This window comes from Eurosta solidaginis, chromosome 1 (genome assembly GCF_040869045.1).
Source record: "Eurosta solidaginis isolate ZX-2024a chromosome 1, ASM4086904v1, whole genome shotgun sequence".
Taxonomy (NCBI): Eukaryota; Metazoa; Arthropoda; class Insecta; order Diptera; family Tephritidae; genus Eurosta; species Eurosta solidaginis.
The window spans coordinates 66,792,380-66,805,772 of NC_090319.1; the positions used below are offsets into that span (position 1 = coordinate 66,792,380).

The following is a 13,393-nucleotide window of genomic DNA, read 5'->3' on the forward strand; positions in this document are numbered from 1 at the left end:
TGGAGATGAAGCGAAAAAGACGGAGGGAGAATAAAAAGATTTGGAAAAAGTGTAGAGGGGTAGGGCAGAGTTAGACGGAAAAAGCTTATTAAAATGTATGGAGACAGGCCAAATTTAGGGCAGAACAACGTCTGCCGGGTCTGCTAGTTTATTTATATATTTGGTACTTAATACCATCTATGGCTGCAGTAACTTTTCTTTTTCTTCTCAATTCGTTCTTATCGCATTGACCAACGCCCTCTGCTCATACAGTTATACATACATATATATACCTTCTACATATTTAACCAATAACCACTTGCTCACTTCAAACCAAAAGCCACACCACAACATTCCACAAAGGATACTGGCCTTTTGAGGAAAATGTTGTGCCTATGCGTTTTGATTTTTGTTGTTGCCACTTACACACCAATTGGCTGGCTATCATAATGCTATAATATAAAATAATCTGAAGTATGTGCTAAAAAAAGTATTTATTAAAATTCTCAGTCATGTTACTATTTATATTTATTTTTTAATAGTTTCATTATTTAGTTTTTCCAGTTTCTTTCATTTGATTTCTCTTCCCAATGAAGGCATTTGCTTGCTTTGTTCCCCACTGAGTTTGGTACTCATGGTATTGGTCAGTTGTATGAGCTTTGCTATTTATTTCTCTTTACTGGTTTTTATTAGTTTTTATCTGCTTTATTGTTTTTTCTTTTTATATATAAGCTTCCTTAATGCATTTCTCACCATGTTTATGTTATGACTCTGTGCGTATATCCGTCTTTCGCTTGATTCCTGGTATCACTTGGCAGCTCAAATCTTTTAATGGTCAAGAGTATCTTGGTTATTTAATAAATAGTTGAACATTATTGAAATTATTAACTTTAAATTGTTTGTAAAATTGCTCGAAGCGTTTATGGGCATACGTTGTGTCAAGTGCCAAGCTGCCAAGCTGAAAATAGTTTAAAACAAGTAAAGGTGTCTAAGTTCGGGTGTAACCGAACATTATATACTCAGCGTGAGCTTCAATTGCACATTTCATTTCAGATAAATTACTTTTCTACATAAAACGTGGCACCGCCCGTTTAAAAAAAAATGTCTCCCCATTTCCTCTTACAATAAAACTTGATAAGTGGAATATCATAGATTCAAAACTATTTTTTGCTAAGTTATAGCTTATTATTCTAGTCTACGACCCTTTTAAACTTGGTTTATATCTAAGTTGCCCGTAGTCTTTAACGATCCCATCAATTTTTACTAGAAATATTTTCTAATATAGGGAAAATTTGTGTACCCAATTTTATTACGATCCGTTAATTTTTCTTCGAGTTATGGCTCCCGAAACATAGAAAATTGCTTAGTCGTAAAAGGGGCGGGGCCACGCCCATTTTTGAAAATTTGAAGTTTTTCCTATTTATTGTTATAAATCCACTTGGGAAATGAAATACCATTGATATAAAGCTCTTTTTTGCAAAGATATATATAGCTTATTTTATTCGTCCACGACCCTTTTAAAAATCCCTTATATAAAAGTGGGCGTGGTCCTTAACCGATTTCGTTAATTTCAAAGCATTCCTTATAGTAAAGGCAACCTCTGCCGAATTTTGTTACGATAGGTTTAACGATTTTTGAGTTATGATTAATAATATTTGTAAAATTGATTTTATCACAATTGGGCATTGACACGCCTATTTTCAATAGCTTTTATGAAGAGTCTCAATATCAGTCCACACATCAAATTTCAACATTCTAGGTGTATTATTTACTAAATAATCAGATTTTTTGTGTTTTCCAAAATGTTATATACATAAAAAGTGGGCGTGGCTATCATCCGATTCCACTCATTTGCTATACCAATCTATTCTCGGTCCAGATAAGTCCGTATACCGAATTTGGTGAAGATATCTCAATATTTGCTCAAGTTATCGTGTTAACGGGCGGACGGACGGACGGACGGACATGACTTAATCAAATTTTGTACTATACTGATGATTTTGATATATGGAACTCTATATCTATCTCGATTTTCTGTATACCAAAGTGAATATACTCTGTGTACAAAGCACGCTGAGTATAATTACATTAGTGGTTGGCTGATATTTGATAGAGGCGATATAAAAAATTTTAATAGCAGCCAAGGAAGTCTGCAAACTATTTGTTAGAGTCATTAAAAAATATTGTTTTTTTATTTTATTTAACTTTATAAACATGAATTTATACTTTATTAAATTTTGCATCTTCTTTTTTTATTTACAGATTACCTAGCTGTTGCATCAGTTACATATTTTTGTAAGTACATACATACATACTTTCAATAGAAATGTGTTTGTTCCTTTTTTTGGCGAGCTCCGAAAAAAAGTGTCATAAATACCAATTAGGGCAAAGGGCTACCTATATACTAAATTTCAGGCAAATCGGACCAAGAACAGAATTTGTTCGAAAAGATCAGTCCCTGGTACTCTTCCCGAAAAAAAAAGTATCGTAAATACTTACCTAGGCAAAGGGCTACCTATATACCAAATTTCAGGCAAATCGAACCGTGAATAGAATTGATTCGAATAGATCGGTACCTGCTTCACATCCCGGAAAGAAACTTCACAGGACCGCTATCCTATCTTTCACGTTGGAACAAACTGTACACGGTGTGCAAATTTGAAGGAAATCGGTTAAGTAGCTTAGGAATCCACCGCGGACGAACAACGTGGCACGAAACTTATATAAAGTTTTTTTTTTTTACAACTGTTATTTTGCGAACGAACTAGTTTTCGAGAATGATGAAACTCGTTTGTTATGTTAGAATTAACTTAATGTAAACTCTATATTACGTTACTATTAGGGTCTGTAAATGATTTTTCAGAAAAGTCATACTACCTCCCGATAGTCATACAGGGACTATTTTCAGGACCAAATTGAAATCATTGCTGGAGTGTGCGGGGATTTGGGTTCATTTTGTTAGGGAACATTTTGGAATTATGTCTATTGGACTATTTTGAGATCGTTATGGGATCATCTTGAGATTATTCCGTAGTCATTTAGAGATAATTTCGGAATTATATTAGCGCCTATTTCTGGACTATTTCGGAATCATATAGCAAGGGTCGGAGAAATTAATTTATGAATGCATAAAGTTATCGGCTGTTATGATAACATCGGATTGTAATCGGTATTTTTTTGGTGAATTAATGACATGATGTCGGTTTATTACCGAGAAGTGATCGATTTGTTATCGAAAGAATATCGATTCGTTATCGCAAAATATTGATTTGTCATTGATAACAATTCGATAACTTTTCGTTAGTACATTGATAATTTTTTATTAACCATTGCCATTATTTTACTTGCAAAGCCGTCGTTATTTGTGAGAAACCATCATTAAATAAGCCGAAACTAAAACCATTATATGTCGGTATTGTTTGTTCCTAAAAAATAGGGCTGTGAACTGCATCCGGATTTTTCAACTATCCGGATAAACCGGATATTCGAATAACCGGATAGCTAAGCAAAAAATCCGGCTATCCGCATATCCGGATTCACAAATGGGAAATCCGGATATCCGCTGTTCGGCTATCCGGATACGTAAACGGAAAATCCGGATATCCGTATGTCCGGATACTGGAATATAAAAGTTGAATATCTGCATATCAGAATTGAACGAAGTAAACATCGAAAAATTATTCACAAAATATGTTTGTAGATTATTAAATTAACGTCAAAAATTAAAAAGCTACAATTTTACAAACAAGTGAAAATAAGAACAGTGCCATTTGTTTGTGAAAAAAACGCTGTTGATTGATTTAAATGCCCCACGAATATATTGTTATTAATGTTAAATAAACATATCGTTAGCTTAGTGTGAAAATGTGCTAAGTCACTTTTTACGAATTTTACAGGAGACGAAAAAAATGAATAATTTTTGAAATAGCCTTTTTTACAAAACTGTGAATGAGGATACCTTAGTTGCAATACTTTTGAGTGTAGAAGCTTTTAAAAAAGATAAATAAAAATCATGTATGCTAACCCAGCAGCTATTTTATGACTTAGCACAATTTCCGCACTCAAAACAAATTTTTTCTCCTGACTTAGCACTTTTTACTCAATATGTTTCCCCATCACTCCTCCCCTTTAATGATTCAAATATAACACTAAAACTATATATTTCACAAAAAATACTATTTATTTGGCAAACTATTTTTAACGGTTCTGATCTGGACTCTTTTGCCGGATGGTGCGCAGACAATAATTTATTTTTAAGTTCAAACAAATGCTGTGTTGTGTCTTATTCCAAAAACCAACCAACTGTCACATACTTTATCTACAAACTAAATGCTAAATCTCTTAATCGTTGTCAAGAGAGTAAAGACTTTAATTTTTGACTCCAAACTCTCTTTTTCTAGTCACATTCACATCGTTGCTTCAAAATTTGTTGCAATGGTTTGGTTCCGTAGACGTAACACCAGTGACTTTAAGGACCCTATGACGTTGAAGGCACTTTATATATCCTTGGTCAGAAGTCGTCTTGAATATTGGTCAATAATATGGAATCCTTTCTATGAATCTTAACTCCTATAAAATTGAGAAAGTTCAAAAAATGTTTACAAAAATTGCTTTACGTATGTTTCACTGGTCAGACGGCCTCCCATCATATACCAGCAGGTGCAAATTGCTTGGTCTTCAGGCTTTGCATGACAGAACAACTTGAATCTCACTCATGCTTGCCTATAATTTAATAAACTTTAGCACGAATTTCTCTGATTTATCTCATTTGTTCATTCCATATATTCCACTGCATGATCTTTGGCATAATAGATTATTTATTGAAATAACTCATAAAACGATTTATGCTATGAATGAACCTCTAACTAGGACTATACATTAAGCTGGGTCGATTTATTAACCTAAAATCAACCCAGCTTACTATACATCTAGCATATCGATTCAGTAGGGTTATTTATCTTAATAACAGCTTACATAAGTTTAAGCTTGAATTATTTTCTATTTTTATCTAGTCTGTAAGAAAGCATGTAGTTGTCGACATGTAAGAATTGAAGTAGATTAAGGTCAGTGCAAAGCATTTATCAGACACCAAAGGCATATCTCAGTGAGGTGAATCCAATTTCAAGGGGTTGTGTTGCGCAACCCTCTCAAAGGGATGCCAGCGCAATATATAGCTTCTCCAACACAATTGTCAACATCACCTACCGTGTTACAGGGACGTACCGGATCTATGTACATCCGGCAAAGGGCCATCAACATCGGTAACACTACCCAAAGCCTTCGGGTAGTGTCTTCATCGTTAATACAACAACAACAAAGCATGCGCGCACAAAGAAATGACTAGTAATTCAGATTGATATTATTGACAGGTTGACTTAGCACATTCTTTTTAACATGAAAAATATAAATATTTGTTTTTTGTGATCGATGTATTTTGAATTCAGTTTTAAAACTGTATTAAAATACAATTTTTCAAAAAAAGTGACTTCGCACATTTTCACATTAAGCTAGCGATATATGGTTAGAGTTGGGATTCTACCGGGTATTTACCATTTTTATGGGTAAATACCAGGAAAATACCCGGAATATTCCTTTTTTGTATCTTTTTTTGGGTATTTAAAAATCATTTGAATCGAGGCTGCTTGGAATAACAATTCAGCAATTAAATGTATACGTCATTTGAAATTAAAACATTTTCGTTTTGATTTTAGACAAACAACCCAGCAAACAGTCTTATACAGGTCTCCTTCCGATATCATATATGAGCCTTATTGGCGTCACATACTGCTAATTTTGAGTCTTTTAATGACACTACTTCAGGGCGTTTAGGAAGAATTTTTGACATATGTCCGAAAAGGAAAACATAGGGGAGAAAATTGTTGTGATAAAACTCCCATGAGGATAAGATAGAAATGGAATAAGTATTAGTTGAATTAATTATTTGTTTAGAATAAATTCTCGCAGAAAAATTTCTGAGTTTTTATTCCGGAGCTGCCTAGTTTACTGATTTTAATATTTTTCGTTTGTTCATAATTTCATCAAATTGGAGTAATAAAAGGCTCTAAGGTGATAGCATTTTTGAAGCTGATATTTTTCGGACCCATATTAAACTCCAGAACTGTAAGAGAATGTTTATAGGGTACACATATTTACGCAAACAAAGCTACCCCTCAAACATGCTCACGACGCTCATAATTTAAGAATCCGAAACGAATCCAAATTAAGTGGGCAATGTAGGAATCAGAAAAGCGTCGAAACCGGTAGGAGGGCAAAAGAAAATTTTATTTTTGCCTTTTATTTAACGGCCTAAAGTCTACTAACCTAGCATGCAAAAATTATCATTTATCGACTATTTATGTTTGTCACAGCGAGTTTGGAACAAATTTTGAAACTTTGTTACGAGAATTTTTCATTTTAATACAAAATGAATTACATTTGTACATTATGGTTACCCTTGCTATTCTTTTTTTGCATAAGCATCGACGTTTTTCCGCTCAAGGATGCTTCTCGACATCTTTAATGTGACCTCAAAGCTGCCACGCTCTGTTCAGGTGTGTCGAACTATATATGACCCCAATACGCGCTGACGATGCCTAATAAATAGGCCATATAGGTCTCAGATAATCAGAGTTTATTAGAGTTAAAAATGACGTCGGAGAGTTCCAGTAGAGTATAATATGAGCTGTTTAAACGCCTTTTAAGACTTACTTATGACTTATAGGAAATACATTGGTTACGGCATCCCAAATGAGCACATACCGACTGTAAACGTTCCTATTTAGATATTTTTCCGACTCTTGTTTGACTTAAAATGTTTACTGGGTAAACTTAAATTTTTTGGGTAAATATTTGGGTATTTACCCATTTTTACCATATATACCCAATTTACCGGGTATTTACCATTTGGGTATTTACCCATTTCCCATCTCTATATATGGTACATCAATTTCTTGCTTTCACTGGATATCCAAAAATACGGTTATTAACCGGATCTTCATAAATCCGGATAGTTTCACAAACGAATATTAACCGGATATCCATGCCGTCCTGATTTTATCCGTGTCAACGGATATCCGGATATTCGAATATGCGGATAGTTCCAGCCCTACTAAAACACAATATTTTCTATTAAAACAATATTGTTTTTCGGTAACAATCAATACCGACATGTTATGGTTTTAGTTTCGGCTTATTATTGTCGAGTTATCAGTTAGTTTGTTGTCGGCTTCTTCTTGGTTTCTTATACGCTTGTTATCTATAACAACTTTTTGATAACAAATCGATATATTATCAATAACAAATCTATAACATATGGAATAACAAATAGAGCCGTCTAAAGCATTTTCTCGAACTACAAAGATCAAAGATTTAGGTTTTAGACTAAGTATATTTTATCCAATATCTGTGATATCCGCCTTATTTATCATACAAGTTGCTGCATACTCTTCATCAACTATACGTCTCAGTGTTCGAATAGTTCGGCGGGTAGTCCGCCATTACCCGACCTTGTTATATGTAACTGGTTATATACATATGTAGATCTATTCCGGGGACTGCTATACTACAAAGCTTCTAAGTAATCTTTATGCGCTGCTGTGTTAAGCATTCGGCTATCTCAACGCCGATTTGTGTACTTAATGTCAATTGCCGCCCAATTTTTATAGAGCTGCGACATCTGTCGGAAAGACCAAAGTTTGTGAATGTCGGACTTTAGATATAAAAACATCCTTGCTCGCGGTATGGGGGTTTTAGGAAAGAATAGAAATACATTTACTATGGATTAATTAGTCAATTTAAAAAAAAATGTAAAAACTGATAGAGAGATAAGCCTAAGTGCCACACAAAAAAGAAGCAACTATACACTCAAGACATTTCTGGAACCAATTCATTTGTTTAAAGACTGAAGTCCTATTACAGTTAATCCTCTATTATGAGGCCAAGACAAATAAGTTTAAGGAAAACAATAAAAACCTAATCGCACTAATTCAATAAAATTAAAAATAAACAAAAGCAATAAAAATCCTTTCACTTAACCGTCCACCCCTTTTTAATACCCTTTTTTAATAGCTTATAAATAGAGCAAGAGCAAAACAAATATTTTTCGTTTGTATTTTTACACATTTCACTATTTTATGTTCTTGTTTTTGTTTTTCATGTGTAAATGTGCTTCTAAGCTCATGTGTCAAGTTGAAATGTCAACTGCATAAAAAACGTGCATTCATTCGCATTTTCCCTTTTCATTTTGAGATTTTCACATGGCCATATGCCAAAATGACATGTTTTCACATTTTTCTCCCCTTCAACAGAATATCATAAAATCAGCCAAGAAGGAAGTTAAAATGGTCTTCAAAAAGTCGTAAAACTCTTTATTGACTATTGGACAATTGTAACAAGAACAGCCAGATATAGAAAAAAAAAATTTCATTACACAGAGGTCAATTTTATGTAAATATTTGCAGTATGTAATAAAAAAGGGTGCTGTTTAGTGGAATTAAAAAAAAAATACTAGAAAAATGGTTGAACCAGTTGTAGGCTTTGATGAAATATGATTCGCTTCAAAAAAATTCCATACTTTTAAACTGAAATATGGGCGCGTTTTCTAGAAAGCACTTTGTTAGAGAGGACATAATCCACAAAAAGTAAGTCTCCTAGTCCTAACGTATCCAAAACAATGAATAAAATCTACAAAAAGTTATTAAATTCACCAACTCAAATATTTTTAGGTTATGGATATGGCGAAAAACCAAAACCCAATTGGTTGGCTACGATACGGTTACGACCTTGGCGTTACGATATGGCACCAATAATCATTTACATTGATTCCCATAAGGTTGGTCGAATCAGCTGTTATAAGGTTACCGATACGGTTACCGATAACGCACCAATGTCTGCAGCTTTAGCCATGTCCGTCCATTCGTCCATCTATCTGTGCTCACGATAACTTGAGTAAATATTGAGATATCTTATTGAGATTGAGTATATGGGTTTCTTGGCACTCATCTCCCATCTCTATTTAAAATGAACGAAATCGGTTGATAACCACGCCCACGTTTTATATATATAACATTTTGGAAAATACAAAATACGTGATTATTTAGTAAATAATACACCTACAGTACAGTCGGATAGTATTAGAGCAAGATACAAAAATATGTTGAAGTTGAAATAGCCTCAGAATTGTATTGTTCCAGATTGAAAATGGTCAAGCGAAAGGAAATATCCGTCGAAATACGAGCTCAAATTGTTATGTTGCAAAAAATAGGGAAAACCTATCGAGAAATAGCCAAACTTTTGAAAATATCTCTGTGTTCAGTTCATACGGTCATTAGAAGATATCGGGAAATTGGACAAAATTCTAACAGAAAACGATCTGGTCGACCATGAAAGACAAATCAAAGAATCGACAACAAAACATATGCAATAAGTAAGGCCAATCGACGGCAATATGCATCATAAATTCGTGCTGAAATCAATGAAGACTTGGATTCACCAATATCGCTCACGACAGTCAAAGGCCGGCTTAAAGAAAAAGGCATGATTGCACGCATTGCTGTCAGATAGCCACTTCTACAGGCAGTAAATAAACAGAAAAAACTGAAGTTCGCTCAAGAACATATTGACTGCACGATTGATTAGTGGAAATCAGTTGTATGGTCAGACGAATCAAAATTCGAACTTTTCGGTAAATTAAAGATTCAAAGCTTGCATTGTGCCAATTGTGAAACATGGCGGTGGCTCAGTGATGGTTTGGGGCTGTTTCAGCTTCTCTGGTGTTGGTCAACTAAAAAAAAATTTAGGGAATTATGAAAAAAGAGCAGTATCACAGCATATTCCAACGCCATGCAATACCATCTGGCATTAATTTGATTGGTTGTGGATTCATTCACCAACAAGATAACGATCCGAAACATACATCGAAACATTGTACTTCTTATTTGGAACGAAAAAAGACGCAGGTGACCTTGATAGAATGGAGTGGCCACCCCCCGTTTTAAATCCCATCGAGCTATTGGATCGACGTGAGAGAGATCTAAAGCCAACAAGCCTTCCTGATTCTGGGATTGTTTGAACGAAGCTTGGAATATTCGACATCAAACACTACAAAAGCTTATCGAAAGAATGCCGAAATTATGCGCTGCAATTATCAAAACAAAAGGTGGCCATTTTCGAGAAAATCGCTTAAAGTAACATACTCACTGTTTTCTTATAAATTTTGATGGAACTTTTACTAAAATTCATTAAAAATGTCTTTGGATCATAGAACTACGTTGAATGTACAAAACTACTGCTAATATGTGAATAATATTTTAATAAATGATACGATAAACTGACAAAAACAACTATTTTTTTCTTGTTCTAATACTTTCCGACTGTACTGTAGAATGTTGAAATTTTATGTGTGGACCGATATTGAGACTGCTGATGAAAATTTTAAAATGGGCGTGCCAACGCCCACTTGGGATAAAATCAATTTTACAAATATTATTTATCATAAATAAAACCGTTAAACCTATCATAGCAAAACTTGGAGGAGAGATGTTGCATTCACTATAAGGAATGATTCGAAGTAAAGTTAACAAAATCGGTTAGGGACAACGCCCACTTTTTATAAAAGATTTTTAAAAGGGTTGTGGACGAATAAAATAAGCATACCTTTGCAAAAAAGAGCTTTATATTAAATATATTTCTTTTTCCAAGTGGAATTATATGTAACAAGAAAGAGGAAAAATTGCTAATTTTTGAAAATGGGCGTGGCACCCCTTTTATGACTAAGCAATTTTCTATGTTTCGTGAGCCATAACCCGAAGAAAAATTACCAGATCGTAATAAGATTGGGTACACATATTTTCCGTATAGCAGGAAATATTTCTAGTAAAAATGGTTAAGACCCACGCCCTCTTTATATAAAAGATATTTAAAAGGGTCATATACTAGAACAATACGCTATATCTTATCGAAAAATAGTATTGTGTCAAAGATATTTCACTTACCAAGTTTTATTGGGAGACATTTTTTTTAAAGGGCGGTGCCATGTGTTATTATATAATGTTCACTTACACCCGAACTTAGACACCCTTACCTGTTAATTTTCATTTTTTCACCACTATGTGAACTACTTTCGTTTTTTTCTAACCGTTTATTACTTTCATGCTCAGATTTTTATCTCACGGGCGTGTAATTGAGGATTTATTAACAAAACTAAAAAAAATGGTACCAATGCTGATGATTCATCTATAATAAATATTTGATATTATACAACCCTTCCTAATTGTGAGGTCGCTCACTCTTTATTGTGCTCTACATTTCGTTAATTGCATTACAACGCGAGCGAATGTGTGCGGTGTCTGGTGCTGTCGTGAAGCTTTGGTACCCTACAACCCTTTCGCAGGCCGTCAGAGGATATATAATGCATCCTTCTACATCCTTACACATAACAATTTGCTTGTCATATTGCGATTAATATTGACAGTTTAAATTAGAAACAGATATAAGCGTAAACTGGTTTTAATCTAAACGGGTTACATCGAACAAAAATATTCATACGCATTACCAATTCTAAACTTTCTACATTTTATTTTGCTGCACTTTAAATTAGTTGCCCAACTTTGTAGTGAAAAAAATGTTAAATTTGAAACTAAATACCAAAGCAACACCCTTCAAAAAACGCGAGTACTCTATAAACAATGTAAGGAATACTCCTTTGTGTCGGAAAGAATTATCGAAGTGAATTTAATTTAAAATGAAAGTAAATGAAGAGGGGTAATACAACTTTTATATTTTATACTACGAATATTCTTATGTTATTTAGCATTTGCGTGAATAAAGAAACTAATATAATATGTATACATAAAACCAGTGCGCTGTTGCATTTTATCAGAGTTGCCGAAGTAAAATTTTATTATTAGTTATTTGCATGCAATATTTTACTTTTGGCAACTCTGTTCGATCGTCAACGTGTCGTGATCACTGTCGTTAAAAAACGAGCAATGATCGGCTGGATGGTGGTCCGCATGGTGGTCCGCAAACGCATTGCAAAGGAGTATTGTTAGAGTACTCCAACATGAAGAAAATGGAACACGTAATCCAACAATTTTTGCAGGGCGGTTAAGCATAATCTATACATATATATGTATGTCGGTATATTCAATAAAGAGTTTGGCCCATGCATAAATGTCACATCTGCCGTTTACGCATGCGCAACCCAATTTTTACATTCTACATAGTAAATGCCTCTCCTTTCATGCATACATTCGAAAGAAGTGTCGGTTACGTCGGTAATTAATGTGTTGCGTTAACTACTGCGCTCTTGTTTGATCTACATATGTACGAACATTGCATACATGTTGTTGTAATTTACAATTTTTACAATCGACACACCCCAATTATTCGCCTTACCAATATTTGTGTTTTTATTAAAGTGTGATGAATCAGAATCGGATAACCGGTTTCCAATGCATCCGAATGAAATTAGTCTTAAGTTACCAAGATTAGGAAAAATCGGGTCTAAAATATCGAAACACAGCCATTACCAGCGTTCATCCTCTCAGAATAGTTGATATTTTTCTAGTCACACGCTCCTTTATATAAAATTGTCTGAAAGAAATCCTTCGCGTATAAAAAAGGCGCAAATACCGAGAAATAGACAAGTGTATTGTCGATGAGCATAGACGAGTTATCGATTTGTTATCGAAATTTTGTAAATTTGCAATCGATATCAAGGAGTTAACGATTTTTTATCGACGATTTGTCTGTTTGTTATCGAAAAATTATCCATTATTTATCGAAAAGTTATCGTTATGTTATCAAAAAGTTATCGATTTGTTATCAAAATTTTTTTGATATTTTATCGGAAAGTTCTATATTTATAATCGAAAAGTTATGGAATATTTATCGATTATTCATCGAAGAGTTAGCGAAAGTTATCGATTTGTTATCAAAAATCTATCTATTATTAATTATTATATTTGTTATCGAAAATTTATCGATTCGTTATCCCAAAATTTATTGATTTGTTGTCATAAAGTTGTGGATTTTGTAGCGAAAAGTTACTTACTTAATTGCCGCTTAACCGTTTAAACGGTTATCGTTTTCCAACAAGACGCGCCAGTCGCTTCTTCTCTCTGCCAACAGGCGCCAGTTGGTCACACCAAGGGAGTTTAAATCGTTTTCCACCTGTAGCGAAATGTTATCGGATTATGAAACCGTTGTAAATAAAACTTCAATATAAAATCGATGACAAATCGGTTTCGCGTCGATAACAAGCCAATAACTCGGCGATAACAAGCGGACTAAGCTAAAAAACCCCAAAATTATTTGTTTTTGGTTAAGTTACCGCTGTTATGGTTTAAATTCAATCCTTGGGCGAGCTCTAGTTAATTTAAAAACTTTACTTTTCTACATGTACATCTTTATG

At 33.9% G+C, this 13,393-nt stretch overlaps 1 protein-coding gene across 4 annotated transcripts in view; it reads left to right on the plus strand.

The window, feature by feature from the left end:
- Positions 1-13,393, plus strand: part of E2f1 (E2F transcription factor 1) — a 269,882-nt gene that overhangs the window by 75,117 nt on the left and 181,372 nt on the right. For all 4 annotated transcript variants that reach the window (XM_067757843.1, XM_067757839.1, XM_067757823.1 and 1 more), the window contains one exon: positions 2,242-2,274. The gene's annotated coding sequence lies outside the window, so the exon portion shown is untranslated. The remainder of the gene's footprint in view (positions 1-2,241; positions 2,275-13,393) is intronic.